Source organism: Diabrotica undecimpunctata, chromosome 11 (genome assembly GCF_040954645.1).
Source record: "Diabrotica undecimpunctata isolate CICGRU chromosome 11, icDiaUnde3, whole genome shotgun sequence".
Lineage (NCBI taxonomy): Eukaryota > Metazoa > Arthropoda > Insecta > Coleoptera > Chrysomelidae > Diabrotica > Diabrotica undecimpunctata.
In genome coordinates, this window is record NC_092813.1 from 26,087,433 (window position 1) to 26,103,369 (window position 15,937).

Genomic DNA, 15,937 nt, shown 5'->3' on the forward strand with positions numbered 1-15,937 from the left:
GATTCATTATAAAGATTCTCTGCGTCTATTCTAGTATCTTGTCTGGCTATCATCAAAATTAAATCTGTAACCACACTGCCCAACTATAAAAGATAGTACAAGCCTAACAAAGTCTCCAGCTTCAAATCTTTGTATGTCAATATCACTATTTGTTTGATCATGTACAGAACCAAACCATTTGCAACAATATTTTTAACTAGTCACTAATTTTTTGGACATTTAATGCTAAAATTTTTTTTTGAACGATACATTTCTGTATTTGCATCTCCATAAGAATCAATTCGGACTAAAGTACAAACAACTGCAACTATGCAACTTGGAAATCATAAAATGGCATAAAACTCTTCTTCAACTGGGACTATTTCATCATTTGTTTAATATAAAATATGTTCAATTCTTGAAGCTGTTGCCCTCGATATACTCACATAGTCAGCTAATAATATATGCATTTTTCCAGAAACAAAAAAAAAACATTCTTGTCAAAAATAACTGTTGGGCTGATGTAACAGCTTCTTTTCTAAAAATATGAGCTAATTACAGTATTTTCTCTAAATATATTAGAACAATAATGTTGGTTGATTGGACTTTTTAATGATTTTTTGTCCACCAACGTTAATTTGATGATAAATTGTATTATAATCTTAATGATATTACTAACCTATTTATTATGAAGTTCTATCAAGGGCTTAATCTGTTCAGATAAAGACATAACTGTATCTTTTGCCAAAGGACACTTTTCAGAGAAACATAATTCATCATATATTATTCGAAAAAATTTATTTTTTTTTCTGTAAACATGTTAGTGCCTTAGCGCTTAGCGCTAGTGAGCGAAGAGTAAATACAATTTGTAAAAAATACTAAAAAACACAATACTTTTGCACTAAAATAACGAAGAAGGGGAGATAAGGTTTCTCGTACAACAGTAAAGGTAAAGAAAAATAATATTGAATGTATTCGAAACATAAAAGTTTGCGAAAGTCACTCTAACAGATTAAAATCAAAGAGGATTCATTTATCTGCTAACTTAAATATATCAAAATTACATAAACTATATAACTCACAATGTACAGGTAATAACCATATCTCCAGTTTGACAATATATACCAATATTTTTAGAACAAAATTCAATATCGGATTTTCTGTAGCGTATTTTAGCACATTGAAGAAGCCTAAAATGTGCTTTATAAAAAGACTAAAGAAGAATACGAAGAAATTTACAGCTCATCCAAAAAATTCTCTACCGAGCGGTAAAAAGCCTTTCATCTGATTGGATTCTGTATGTTAAACAATTGCAATCATATTTAAAAAAAAATGATGAAATATCAGATGTTAAAAGAATTATATTACAGAAAAATTATCCTTCACTAATCACCATTAGTTGTTTTAAATATTTTAGGTTTGAAAGGAACTCTGGAGTTCTTAAAACGTTGGTTAAGAAAGGTAAAAAAGACTCATAGTTAAGACTAGAAACCGCGAGATTAAGAAGACCACTAGAAGAAAAGAAAAAAAAAATCATTAAAACATTTACTAATACAAGAATTTAAAATTAAAATAGAAATGTGATTGTCTAAAAAATGATACAGGGCTACATATTCGAGAAGCTTTGTTTTATAAATAAATGATAGTATTTTTGTATACTGGTGTTTTATTTTTGACATTAAGGTATTTACTTATTTAGCAAAGTGACATAAATTTAACCAACGGTTAAAGCAAAACGAAATATATCCATTCATTTGAAGCAAAATGCTATAAATCCACAAAATGTTTAAGCATTGTGTTTTTACACAAGCATGTTAAGATGAATCCAACAAACTGAAAGCTTCAAAAATTGGAAACACCGAAATTGAACACGAAACTCTTACTTCCTGTCAAAAATAATGTTATTAATAAAGTTCTACAATCAATAAAATATTTACTTTTAACAAATCATATATTTTTGATATATTACGTTTTGCTTAGTTGCTCCTCATATATAAATTCATTTTTGGATTAATTCGACCTTGAAGAAAACTGACTTACAGAAATTTTTTGCAGTAGGCCATGTCGGACATAAAAGTGACAACGTTGTTTCACTGGGGGCCACAGGCATTTTCTAATAAAGTTCGTGGGAGGCCACAGCAAAAACAGAAGATATAGGGAAAGGTTTTTATGTCCAGATTATCATGTTTTCAGCAAAAAAATATTGCAAACGTTTTGTTTATTTAAAATCGTCACCCAATTGTGACTGACGTGGTCTGTCCGAAAACTTATTTTGGTAGAGAGAATGCCATTAGCATTCACGTGACGATTTAAAGGTTAATTGTTGTGAAAATAATAGGTATTTGTTTCTTAATTTACAATTTGGGTACGTGTTCGCTTTGTTGAAAAAATACAATGTCCAAGCGAAAGTATCAAAAGTATTTGACAGAGCAACAATTGGAAACTGCTTTATTAGAAAGTGATGAACATGATCAACTACAATACAGCGAAAGCGATACGGGTATCGACAATGATAATTTTGGGTTAGATGATTCAGACGAAGATTAGGTTCCCTCTGAAGAAGAACCCGGCAATGATAGTATTGAGGCATTACTATATTATATGCATAAGAAGGAAGAAAGGGAAGAGGCAGAAAATAACGATAAAGGGGCTTTAGAAATAAATGTTCTAGAACTAGAAAATAAAAACGATCCTCACAGTTATAATCCCCAGTGGTCAAAACTTACAGGAGGTCATAAAACTTTTTCTCTTCAATGTAATATGAATATAAATAATTTTTTGAATGAATAATTAAATTATAATTAAATTATTTACATATAAATATACAGCAATGGTAATCGAGAACACAAGAATACAACGCGAATTTAGATTAACAAAATGGATTCCTACGAATAGTACTGAAATAAAAAAATTTCTGGGCCTCACTTTATGAATGGGTCTGGCGAGACACTCCAATGTAAAATTACTGTCTACCAAACATGCACCTGACTTGATCGATACCCCACAAAATAAAGAGAACACAACCGCATGGACACCATCAACTAGTAAACAACTTCGAGGGAAATCTGTCATAGATATATCTGACCAAATGTCTTCTTATGCGACAACTTTAAGAAAAGGGGTAAAGTGGTTCAGGAAGCTGGCCATGGAATATCTTCTCGGCATTAGTGTTGTCAATGCTTACCTGGTAATGAAAATGGTTTCAAAGAAAAAGAAGATGCAAATACAAAGGTTCAGAGAACAGCTCGTTCAGCAAATGTTAGACATAGAACCAAGAGAAAACCTATAAATAAAACAGGACATGCATTAACCAAAGACAAAAAAATTCGTAGTATTTGCAAGCCTTGTTACAGAGATTCAACTGGTTCTCTAGGAAGATCGGAAGCAAGAAAGAAACGAGCAAAAAAGTAATTACTTATTGCTGCGATTGTCCTGATCAATCCTATATATGCATAGACCGCTTTAACAATATTCATACGTAATAAATTTATATTTTCCTGTTTTTGTTTCACTTTTGTATGGCAAAAATAAAAACTATTTTTTTCTTTTAATTTTTCATTATTTTTTCTTGGAGCGCCACCAATGTTTTAATGAAGTATCACTGGACGCTACAACAACAAAATTGCATATAAAAATCCATATATCCTCACATAATTTTGAGTGACAGAAGGGTATTTAAAAGCTATCGTGTCAGTTATATATGACTGACATGACCCCACCGTAAAAACTTCCGTCAGTCATATCTGTCTGACATGGCCTCCAAGAATTGAACAACTTTTTTGGTGTGGCGCCCCATGCAAAAGGCGTGTGGCACTCAATGTGTTGTGGACTTTTAATTTATTTATTGTTATGATATCGGGCGTGATTAGTTGATTTTATTTTGTCATGAATTGTATGGGATGACATTTACGACTTTTGACTTGTATGAAAGATATAGAAATAAAAATAGCACGGGGAAAATAAGCCACAAGAGCACTTCATGAAGTGAAATGGAACAACACTCTAAACAAAGAAAACAAAAACAGGATATTTCAAAGCATAGTGATGAATATTAACCTGTTATGGAGCGGAAGAATGGCCAATGACAACAACAATACGAAATAAAATAAGAAAAGTTGAACTGTACTTTATGAGAAGATGTCTACAAATCACAAAAGTGGATAGAATAAGAACGGAGGAAATATGGAACAGAATGGAAGTAAAATTCTCAATTACAAAAAAGTTGGAAAACAGAGCCCTGCAGTGGTACGGGCATGTACAAAGAATGCCAGAGCATAGGTGGCCGAAAATAATATTAAACTGGGACCCGCCGGAAAGAAGACGGAGAGGAAGACCTGCTACAAGATGGAAAACATACGTCGGAAATGCTATGATAGATAGAGACCTCAGAGAAGGTGACTGGGAGAATAGAGTGCTGTGGAGGACGAAAACGGTGAACTCATAATGGGAAAAGCCGAAGAAGAAGAAGAAGAAGAAGAAGACATTTATGATAAATTTTGACGTTCGAGAATCGTTACTAATCGAATTTAAGTATCGATATTTTATTTTCTCTTTGCTTTACTATCTTTTATTGACAGATATACTTTTAATTTTTCTACTTTTCATTTATTGTCTGTTTTTTTTAGTTACTGTGTATGTACTTTTTAATTTAAACCTGCTTGGAGTATATATATATATATATATATATATATATATATATATATATATATATATATATATATATATATATATATATATATATATATATAGGATGACTAGAAACGAATTAATCGAAAGTAGTGAATGTATGTAAAGACCCACTATTTTATGACGCTACTCGTGACGACTGCATTTTGTGGCGCTAGTTCCGTGACGCTCACCTCAGCATTTCACTATAGAGAAAAAAGTAAAATAGAATGCCGGTATGGAAGCTTCACTTCAAAAATAATTGCCTACTTCTTCTGTTCAATATGGAGTCTTGGGCTGTATTGTGTCTACAAAAACTCGAGCCTAATAATAAAATGTTTAATATAGTTGATAAATGGACCTACGCGTAAATATTTGCATATGTATGAAAAATTTGCTGATTTATGAATAAAATTAAATTTTAGTTTTACAAGTTTAACATCAGAAACCAACTATTAAAATTAAATAAAAAATAAAAACAAATAATTAAAAATATTATTTTTAAGTACAATATGTAGCTATTGACTTTAAAAGAAACAGTTACAATTTGGTGCACTATGTACACATGTACAGCTCACCCTGTAAAAACTGTATCATACTTAAATAATCTGCTCGTAATCTGCTCAACTTTTAGAAAATGTAAAATTTAAATTTTACTAAATTTTATATTTCAACTTCACGCGAACTAGTTAAACGAATCAACCCAATTTTAATAAAAATGTTCTTTGAGTTTTCAATCTTATCTTAGTTATTCATCTCGATTTCTGCAGGCTCAATTTGGCAGGAAAATATGGAAAATATCTTACGCTTTCTTCGATTTAGGAACATTACGTATTTTTGCATAAATTTTACATTAAAATGAGGTGAATAACTAACTGGATTTAGAAAGTTTGAGTAATACTTAAATCCCAAATAAAATTCTAGATTAATGTCAGTAAAAGTTTGATTTTTTAATTAGTTTTAGTACATGGAGTTTAAAATGGTTTATGGATCAGTCCGTAACTTTTGGATTTCTAATTAAAGTCGCAATAAAACTAGAGAAATAAAATATCTATAGAAAGAAGCAATTAAATTAATATACTACCATCAATTAATTTCTTCAAATTCCGGGATAGACAGGTATCAAGTCACAAAAAGTACCAAGTACACAGAACTGTACGTCAGTCAAATACTCAAATAAATAAATATTAAAAACAAAACTCTTCAGAACATGAAGGTTTTGCAGAACGTAAACGTGTCTGCAATGTCAAATACACTTCATAATAATTGGATAATTCTAATTAGACTAGGTATATTTTAATTTTAAATTATTACCAAAAGAAATGTATTGTGCGTTGCATAAGAAAAATAATATTTTTGTCTTACTTCTTGTGCTGTTTTTTATTGCACAAAAAATTTAGGCGTATAGTTTAAAATAACTCTTCAGTTAAAGAGAATTGCTTTTATTTGTTAAGTAATCTGATTATTAGCAACTAATGAATTGCTAACAGTAGGATGAATTCGTTGTACTAAACCATGTCATTACATTAAGGGACACTACATCTTATACGAAATTGTATGAGTGAAAATATTATGAATATGAATATATTATGAGTAAACATATTTACTAAAATTGTACCTCCAACATTGTATGGTACAAGGTGTTAGTCAGCTTGTTTAAAGTAGTTTCTCAAGCAGCCTTACTTTAGGTTTTATTTAAAAAGAAGCCCTCAATAACCTACACACCACCTTCGAGGAGCAGCAAAAGAGTTTTTGGATAATACTGTGTCAGCTTGAAATAAAATATGGTGATAAACACCTAAAGAAATATTATCAAGAACAACTTTGGTCAAAACAATAAAAGTCCTAGAACAAGATCAGAAATAATCCAAGGACAACTTGCTATTCAGAGTTTTATAGATGGACTACTGGATACCGAAATGCAACAGATCCCAAAAATTGGATGGAAATAAAATCTTAGGAGATGGATTAGCCTGTGTAATAAAGTAAAAAGCAGTAAAGAACGTTTCTATACGTTCAATTATCAAAAATCTAAAGTGAACTAAGAATAAAGGGTACAATAGTCGCCTACCTAATAGTAGGTGCTGTAGATGTAGATAACTCCAATTCTCAGTAAACAGAGTCCTAGTAAAAAATGTATTTAGCAGTTTCATTGCCAAAGAAGTCGATTGTGACCAAAGCCTAAATTTTCTTTGACGAAATGAGTCAAATACTAGAAATTGTAAAAACTAAAACTATGACCTTGTATCCCCAATAAAAGAGAATAGTAAAGAGACTCAACCACATTTCAAATTATCTTCAATGCACATAAAGATAACTGGGACGATTAGATATAGCTGTTAAAATACCGCAGTTTTAATCACTAAGGACAGAAGAAACACCAGCAAAAGAACATTTCATAGCGGCTACATTAAAATTTTTTATGCAGATTTAGTAATTAATTATAATCCACACATAATTATATGCACACACATATACACGCAAATACACTTACCAATGCCGTTGCAGATAGCTACACAATAATTGGCTCATCGTACGGTCATACATGTGTTACTACTATAGTACAGGGGAAATATATAGCATTAAGTAATAATCTAGAAGCTGGCGTAATCTGGGTATTACAGCATTACTGAATTACATTGACTTCTTAGTGCTTTCACTTTATAGACCATTTGTTACAGATGGTCTGTGAATATTATTTTTTATCAAGTGTCACTCCGAGATATTTTGCTTGATTGGTCCATTCTATGGAAGTGGTGTCTATTGATATCTCCTTGTTTGGTCTAATTTTCCTTTGTTGGTACATGACGGCCTGTGTTTTTTCCAAGTTGATTTAGTGAGGTGATGAAGAGTTTGTAGGTGATTCATCGCTAAGTCCGGGTCTCTGCTGCCAGCTTCTATAGCAGTGTCATCGGCATACAGGCTTAACAACGATCTGGGTTCAGATGGAGTGTCTGCTGTGTATATGATATACAAATAAGAAAATAGTGCCACTCCCTGTGGCACTCCTGCCTCCAGGGTTCCGACCTCGGACAAGGTTGACCCTATTAGAACTCTACACCTCCTGTTGGCTAAGTATGACGTAAGAAGATATGTCATCGCTTCACTGTAACCATAATCATGCATTTTGTACACCAGGCCTTCGTGCCAAACTCGGTCGAGAAAGGCAGCTGCTATGTACATTTTCTCGTTGATACCCTTCGTTGTGTATTCGGTTAACCGTAAAACCTGTAGTTAGCATGAGTGGTCTGTTCTAAACCCAAACTCCGCTTCCGGAATAGTTTCAATGGCTTCTGATTTCTCCTGCAGTCTGGTTAAGATGTCTCTTTCGGCGATTTTACATATAGAATATAGTAGGCTTATCGGTCCATAATTTTGTGGAAAAGTTCCATTTTTCCCTGGTTTTTGATCCCATTAATCATTTCCAATCACGATTACTTGAGCCTCTTTTCATCTGTCCAAGAACCATCTCAGACATAGCATGTTGTTTAATATCTTTGTTACAAAGCTATTTTCTTAGGTAAAGTAACCGCATACTGCTGTACCTGACAACATTTTATCTCAACCCGTCGTAATAAAGATGGACAACGATATGATAAAAGATTAAAGAAGCCTCAGAAATAAGTTTCTCTTCTAAGTTCAGAAACTAAAATCTAACGAGAACGATCTGAGCTGTGATTCCCTTTATGCCAAGTATTGAGCCAGATGGTGTTCATGGAGCAACAGACTCTAAATCATTTATTAAAAAACGCATATCTTAAGCTCAGAAGATGAAGATAAGGAAAGAGGTAAAAATAGCTACTAGGACTACTGGATTAAAAACAACCCATAAAAAAAAGCACGAGAGAATGCTCCATACGAAAATCACAAAGGTATCTAAGATAACAAATTCTTTCGTCGATCAACGAGATCTCTTTTAAATTACTAAGACCTGTACTTTTCACTACATAATTATTATAAACTTGAAACTGTATATTTTTTAAGATTATCAGATGCCTCGATAACTACAATTAGAGTCCTGCAGACGAATCTCCAGTATAGTAAGGCATCTTCACTAGACGTTGCTGTTTCTATGAGAAAGTTCCAGGTTTACCAGGACCGAATAAGAACTCTATCGGGAAATTGAGAAGAGTTTGTATATAGCCCAGCTACAAAAATGTTTCATTAATCATTTCAAGAAGAAGACGTGGAGTCTTATTTAGCTAGGGTTAAAGAGGAAATTTCAAGAGGTTGTCATGTCGGCTTTCAAAGACAACTGTCCGGTAATAGTGAGAGATTTAAAACTAGACATATTATTTTGCATCTATATTAATAAAAGTGAATCGGCGAAATCTTTGTACGGGCTTCACTTTTGTTTATTATTATCAGGAAAAGGTTTGTGTAAAGGATAATTTTTAAAAAAGTGTACGAAAAGCAATTGCACGCCATACTGTGACTAACAAAGGAGGATTAACAAAATAAATGTTAATATTGAAAGATGGGGCAACAGCCATATTCCACTGAGTATACCGGTTCTCGTTCGATCACGTAGTCAAGCAGTGTCAGTTGTGGTTAAAACGAACACCACATGTTGTTGCCATGTGAAACCTACCTTCTCCGAAATGACTGGACCGATTTTTCTGAAATTTTACATGTGTATGTAGGTCTGAGAATAAGTTGATATCTATTTTTTATATCTCTAAGGGGTAAGGATTGTTCACCCAAACATTTTTTTCATTATTTTAACAATTTTTTTTATTTTTATGTTTTGATAATGTGGCATTAAAAAATAAATTTAGCCCTTAGTTTTCACCCCTCTATTACTAATATCTTCATTTAATAACCTTATTAGTGACACAAAGTTAGTTGCCATACTTCTCCAAAATGGCTACAGCGTATTCTGTAGATCTGAGAATAAATTATTATCTATTTTTCATAACCTTAAGGGTAAGGGTGGTTCACACCAAACATTTGCTTTTGTTTTTTAAACAAAATTTTTAATTTTTATGTTTTTACGATGTGGCCCTTAAAAATAAATATAGCCCTTAATTTTCACCCCTTTATTACTAACCTCTTTTTTTAATAACCATATAAGTGTCACAGAGTTAGTAGCCATGTTCCTTCGAAATCGCTGGTGAGATTTTTACGAAATTTTACATATATATTTTTTTAAATTTGAAAATAGGTCGTAATCAATTGTTTATACTTCTGAAAGGTAAGAGTGGTTCACTCAAAACACTTTTTTTCATTTTTTGAACACCATTTTTTATTTTTATTTTTTTATGGTGTCGCATTAATAAATAAATACAACCTCTTAATTTTCACCTTTCTATCACCAACTCCTATTGTTTAATAGTCAAATTAGTGTCACAGAGCTAGTTGCCATACTCCTCCGAAATATCTTTACCGATTTAAATGAAATTTTATATTTATATTCGGTAGGTAACAGAAGCGGTCTTGATGTATTTTTTATACCCCTAAAGGTGGTCCATCCCAAAAACTTTTTTTATTTTTTGGACAATTTTTTTTATTTATTTTTTTATGATTGGCCATTACACAATAAATACAACCCTTAATTTTTATTTAGTTATTAGTGTCACAGAGTTAGTTGCTACTTCCTTCGAAACAGCTTGACCGTTTTTTATGCAATTTAAGATGTATATTCGGTTAAATATAATACTCTGAATTTTCTTCCAGGAAAGTTGTTTTTATTTACATCATTTAGTTGAAACATTATTTAACCTCGACTGTGCAATGAAATAAAACTGACTATGAAAAGCTAATGCAAAATGTCATTGCGACAACGATCATTAAGGAAAAATGCAAATAAGAGAATGTCTTGATCCCTCGTACATTGATGATTTCAACGAACGTGCCATTTGATTTATACGTTTACAGTTTCCCGTGCTTTTGGCTTCTGCAATGACAATAAACAAATCAAAAATCTAACTGCTGAAAGTTTGTGTATTTACTGTAAAAGAAATACAAATATTTTTATCAGATAGCATTTAATTAATGCGTTTTTCTTTTTTCTTCTTTCATGCATAATATGTTTGAACAGTTAGATAAGCAAAAAAAAGAAAACAATTATATATGCATCAGCGGTATGGTGGTCAAAGGTGCTACAAAAAGTGCCATCCTCAAATGCGGGATATTTGATTGCAGATGACAAATAATTGCTGCTGAAAAAACAATGTGTTGCTATCATACTGTATAACAATACTCAGGAATTCAAATTAAAATCAAAAATCGGATAACATTTATGACTTTTATTAAATTTTGATCATAGATATGAATCGAATATTTAAGTGACAGATAGATATTCTTTTACCTTTTTACTTCTCATTTAATGTCTATGTTTTGTATGTTATTGGTAATGCAGTTTTTAATTTAAACTTGCTTAGAGTAAGTATATGATGACTAGAAACGAATAAATAGAGTAGTGAATCGATGTCAAGAACCGCTATTCTATTATGCTAAACGTGATGACGCTATCTTGTGGCGCTAGTTCCGTGACGCTTGCATCAGCATTTTACTATAGAGAAAAAAAAGTTATACAACGCCAGTACAAAGGCTTTGCTTCAAAATTTTTAAAAATTACCTAGGCTAGCCTAGTTTACTTAATTTTTAGTACGTTTGAAAACTTAGCTTTTCTTCTTAAGCGAAGGAAATTTCGGCTATTTGAAGTGCTTATTTTGTGCTCAGCAAAATTTTAAAATTTTAAAATTTTTTTTTGCAGACCCTTGATTACAAAAGTATTATGCAAAATCTGATAATAACGAAATGTAACACACGTTTCTGTAGTCTTGTATAGTTTTTCAAGATGGAATATAAAGGTGTAAATTATATCTAATGTTTTGAAAAATATGAAAGGGAAAGATCCGTTTTTTGCACTTTTTTTCCCACTTATTGCTATTAACAGTAACCATCAAATTTTTAATTTCTAGTTAGTCAAATATTGGGTAATATTAAAAAACGAAACTTTACCTTGTATACATTTTGTTTGTATGAGCAATATCTCTTAGTTTTAGGCGAAAATATGGGTGCAGAAAGCAAAAATTTTTAATGTTTTTGAGATTTTGTTAAAAAAAATGAATAAGTTATACGACTGGCACGTATCGTTATTATTAATGCCAGATATCTATATGTCTTGTATAGTTTTTCAAGATGGAATATAAAGGTGTAAATTATATCTAATGTTTTGAAAAATATGAAAGGGAAAGATCCGTTTTTTACACTTTTTTTCCCACTTATTGCTATTAACAGTAACCATCAAATTTTTAATTTCTAGTTAGTCAAATATTGGGTACCTAATATTAAAAAACGAAACTTTACCTTGTATACATTTTGTTTGTATGAGCAATATCTCTTAGTTTTAGGCGAAAATATGGGTGCAGAAAGAAAAAATTTTTGTTTTTGAGATTTTGTTAAAAAAAATGAATAAGTTATACGACTGGCACGTATCGTTATTATTAATGCCAGATATCTATGAAAAATATTCAATTCAAAACAGATCCTTCCTGGACTATAAAAAAAAAACAAAAAATTACAGTTAAAAAATTTGCTAAAAAAATATTGATATTTTTTTCATCGTTGTATTTTATAAAATAGTTACACACATATCCATACCACAGCTAATATTTTAATATAATTTGCGGTATTTTACTTTAGTTAAACTGAATTATACTGCAATTTAATTCAATTATCCTTTAAGTAATTAATACCAGTAAGTATATTCAAATTTTTGTATTGTATATTCAGATTGATATGTATCCATCGTGTACGTAATTGATATGTCCGTAATATAATTGATAGAGAACCCGGTAAGCGAGTTTCAGTTAAATTAATCTGTCATACTCACTGGGTTTCCAATTTAATTTGTAAAGTAAGCGAATTTACTATATCAAGATATATATTTAGCATAGACAAATGTATGTTTTAAATTACAAATCCAAAATAAATAGGTATATGTCGTATAAATTTTTTTAAACACATTTTGAATTTCAATTTAAAGTCAATGAAAAACTTCTTCGAAAACTAAAATAAATAATGAACATTCAGATTTTTAACCATAAATATTTCTTTATAAATTAGACCACAAAATTTTTGCACCACCAAAATTATGCTTATTCTGATAGTTAATTTGTCCGCTAACTACTTTTTATTATGTTTTTTCTGTAATTTTCTTTAGTATTCATACTGTTCGGAAAAGGTTTACTAAAACTTCTCTTTTGAACTTATACCGAGTGAAAGAAAAATCTTTTTTATGTTAAGTGTGGGACACCCCGTAGGAAATATGAAGAGAAGAGAAGAAGTTTATTTATTCAAAAATAGGGAAAGCCCTAATACATACAAAATTAGTCAATTTATAACATTAATACATCGGATAAAAATAACAATTACACTTAAAATATAGTACCTACAGTTATTAAAAACTATAAAACAATTAATTTTCCTGATATCTTTAAAAACAAAGAAAATAGACGATTGTATTCTGTAAATTGTTTTTTTTTTTTATTTAAAGAAACATAGTCTCATCCACCCAAAGGTTATTAGCGACATTCCTGTAACATTTGTAATAATATTAAATTAACATTGTAACAATCAATCATTGTAACAATTAATTACAATTTGTGAACAATTGAACATTTGTAACAATTAATTAAGTTAAATTTTGTGTAACATATTTATAGATTTTAAGTAACCTAATAAATTGTTCGGAACTAAACTTTTGTTGAGGAGTGCTTTCAGGTTATTCGGCAAATTGTAAGACTGTCTTTGATTTACATATTTAGGACAGTCTATCAAGAAGTGCTTTATACTGTCTACTGTATTGCAGGTTTCGCATTTTGGAGGTTCATTATTTGAGAAGAGATAGGCATGAGTATACCTACAGTGTCCAAGTCGTAGACGTGTAATAATAGTTTGGCATCTTCTACTTCTGGCTGTGGACTTCCATGAAAAAATATCACTTTTGATGGTTCTGAGTTTCGAACTAGAGTCATTCCACTCCCGATTCCACGCACTTAACACCTTATTTTTGAAATAAACTTTTAGATCGCCTGCGATACTCCGACACTCTGTTTCTGATACGTCACTGGTGATAGCGTTACGCGCACTAGTATCTGCTTCTTCATTCCCTTCTATGCCTATATGAGATGGTATCCATAGGAAGTGGACTCTTCTGAAATTTTCTTGAGCTTTCATTAATTCGGCCCTGATAATTTTCTCAATGGGGTGTTTAGGGTATACATTTTGCATAGCTTTGACTGCGCTGAGAGAGTCAGAAAGGACTAGACAACAAGGGATGTTTTTAAGATTTACTTGCTTGATGGCTTTGAGCAAACCAAATAGTTCTGCAGTATAGATGCTGGAATTTAGAGGAAGTTTAAATTGAAAAGTTTCATTTGGTGTTACCACTGCTACTCCAACGCCAAGTTCACCTTTGGATGCATCTGTATAAATTTTAATCCACTCATTGTATTGTTGATCTAGGATTGAATTTAGTTTAACTTTAAAAATAATAGGACTAGTTTCATGTTTATTATATATACTTAACGCTGTAATGACTTTGGGCTGTTCGATAGTCCAAAGAAGATAGTTATTGGTATTTGTTTGAAATACTGTTGGGAATTGAATGTTCAGTCTGGAGCTATATAATCGGATTCTCTCGTAATAAGGTTTGGGGGCACGGGGCTTATTATTGTAATAATTAATATATTTGTTATTAAAAGTATTAAAGTAGAGGGGTTTTTTTTATATTTGAGGCTATAGATGTAGCATGCGCTAGAGCTAAGTATATTCTTCGGTAATTTAGAGGTGGCTCGCTGGCTTCGCTCAGTATGCTTTCGGAGGGAGTTGTCCGGAAGGCTCCGAGTGCAATTCTAATACCAGCGTTGTGTATGCTGTCAAGTTTTTTAAGTAGTGTTTTTGAAGCAGATGCATATGCAATTGATCCATAATCCAATTTAGATCTAATTAGTGTTTTATATATTCTCAACAGAGTTTCCTGATCTGATCCCCAATTACGGTTTGCCAATGTTTTCATTAGATTCAGTCTTTTATGACATGTTAAAACTGTTTGTTTTATATGTTCTTGCCAAGTAAGTTTTTGATCAAACCACATACCTAAGAACTTTGCCGTTGGTTTAAATGGTAGCATAGTGTTGTATAATTTTAATGTAGGGGGCATTGATGAAACCTTTTTGGAGAAGAGTATACCTGATGTTTTTGTTACTGAAAATTTGAATCCGGTCGTTAGAGACCATTGTTCTAATTGGTTTAGAAAACACTGCAAAGCGTTTGTCATTGATTCGGTGTTATTTCCTCTGATATAGACAACAAGGTCATCTGCGAAAAGTCGAGCCTTTAGAGGTTTAGTAAGGTTGTTAATAATATTATTTATTGCCACTAAGAATAAAGTAGGGCTTAGGACTGATCCTTGGGGTGTTCCATTTTCTTCACTTTTCTCCTCTGAGTAAGTATTATGTACTCTTACGCAAAAAGACCGGTTCTGTAAAAAGTTTTTAATAAATTTCAGGCAATTTCCACGAATATTCCATGAATGTAGTTCTTTCAGAATATTGAATTTCCAACAAGTATTGAATGCCCTTTTTAAGTCGAAAAATATTGCAATACAATGTTGTTTGGTTGCTAGCGCTTCATGAATGTCAGATTCTAGATCAAGAATATTGTCAATGCCCGAACGATTTTGTCTGAAACCGTTTTGTTCCCGAACTAAACGATTTGATAATTCTAATGTCCACGTTAATCTAAGATGTACCATTTTTTCCATCAATTTGCTCATAGAACATGTTAAGCTGATTGGTCTGTATGAGTCAGGTTCTAGGATTGATTTTTGAGGTTTTAAAAAAGGTAATATAATAGCTTTAGACCAAATTGATGGAAATTTATTATTTTGCCAAATTAAGTTGAAAAGTTGAAGAATAAATAATTTTGCTGAGTAAGGAAGATGTTTTAGAAATATTGCCGGGATATCGTCTGGGCCCGGGCTAGTATTTTTTAATTCGGATAAAGCATTTTCCAGTTCTTCAAAAGTGAAAGGTAGATCTAATGGATCATTAAAATTGTCATTTGCAAAAAGATCAGTATTTTCTGTTATTATTTTCCTTTCAAGAAATGTATCATTGTAGTTACTGTTTGAAGACATTTCTCTAAAAGATTCAGCTAGGGTATTAGCTATTTCTTGAGGAGAAGTTGAAATCCTATTGTCAACTTTTAATTTAGAAATCACTGGCGTGTATTTCAAACCAGAAATTTTTCTTATTTTTTTCCATACTTCGCTGACAGGAGT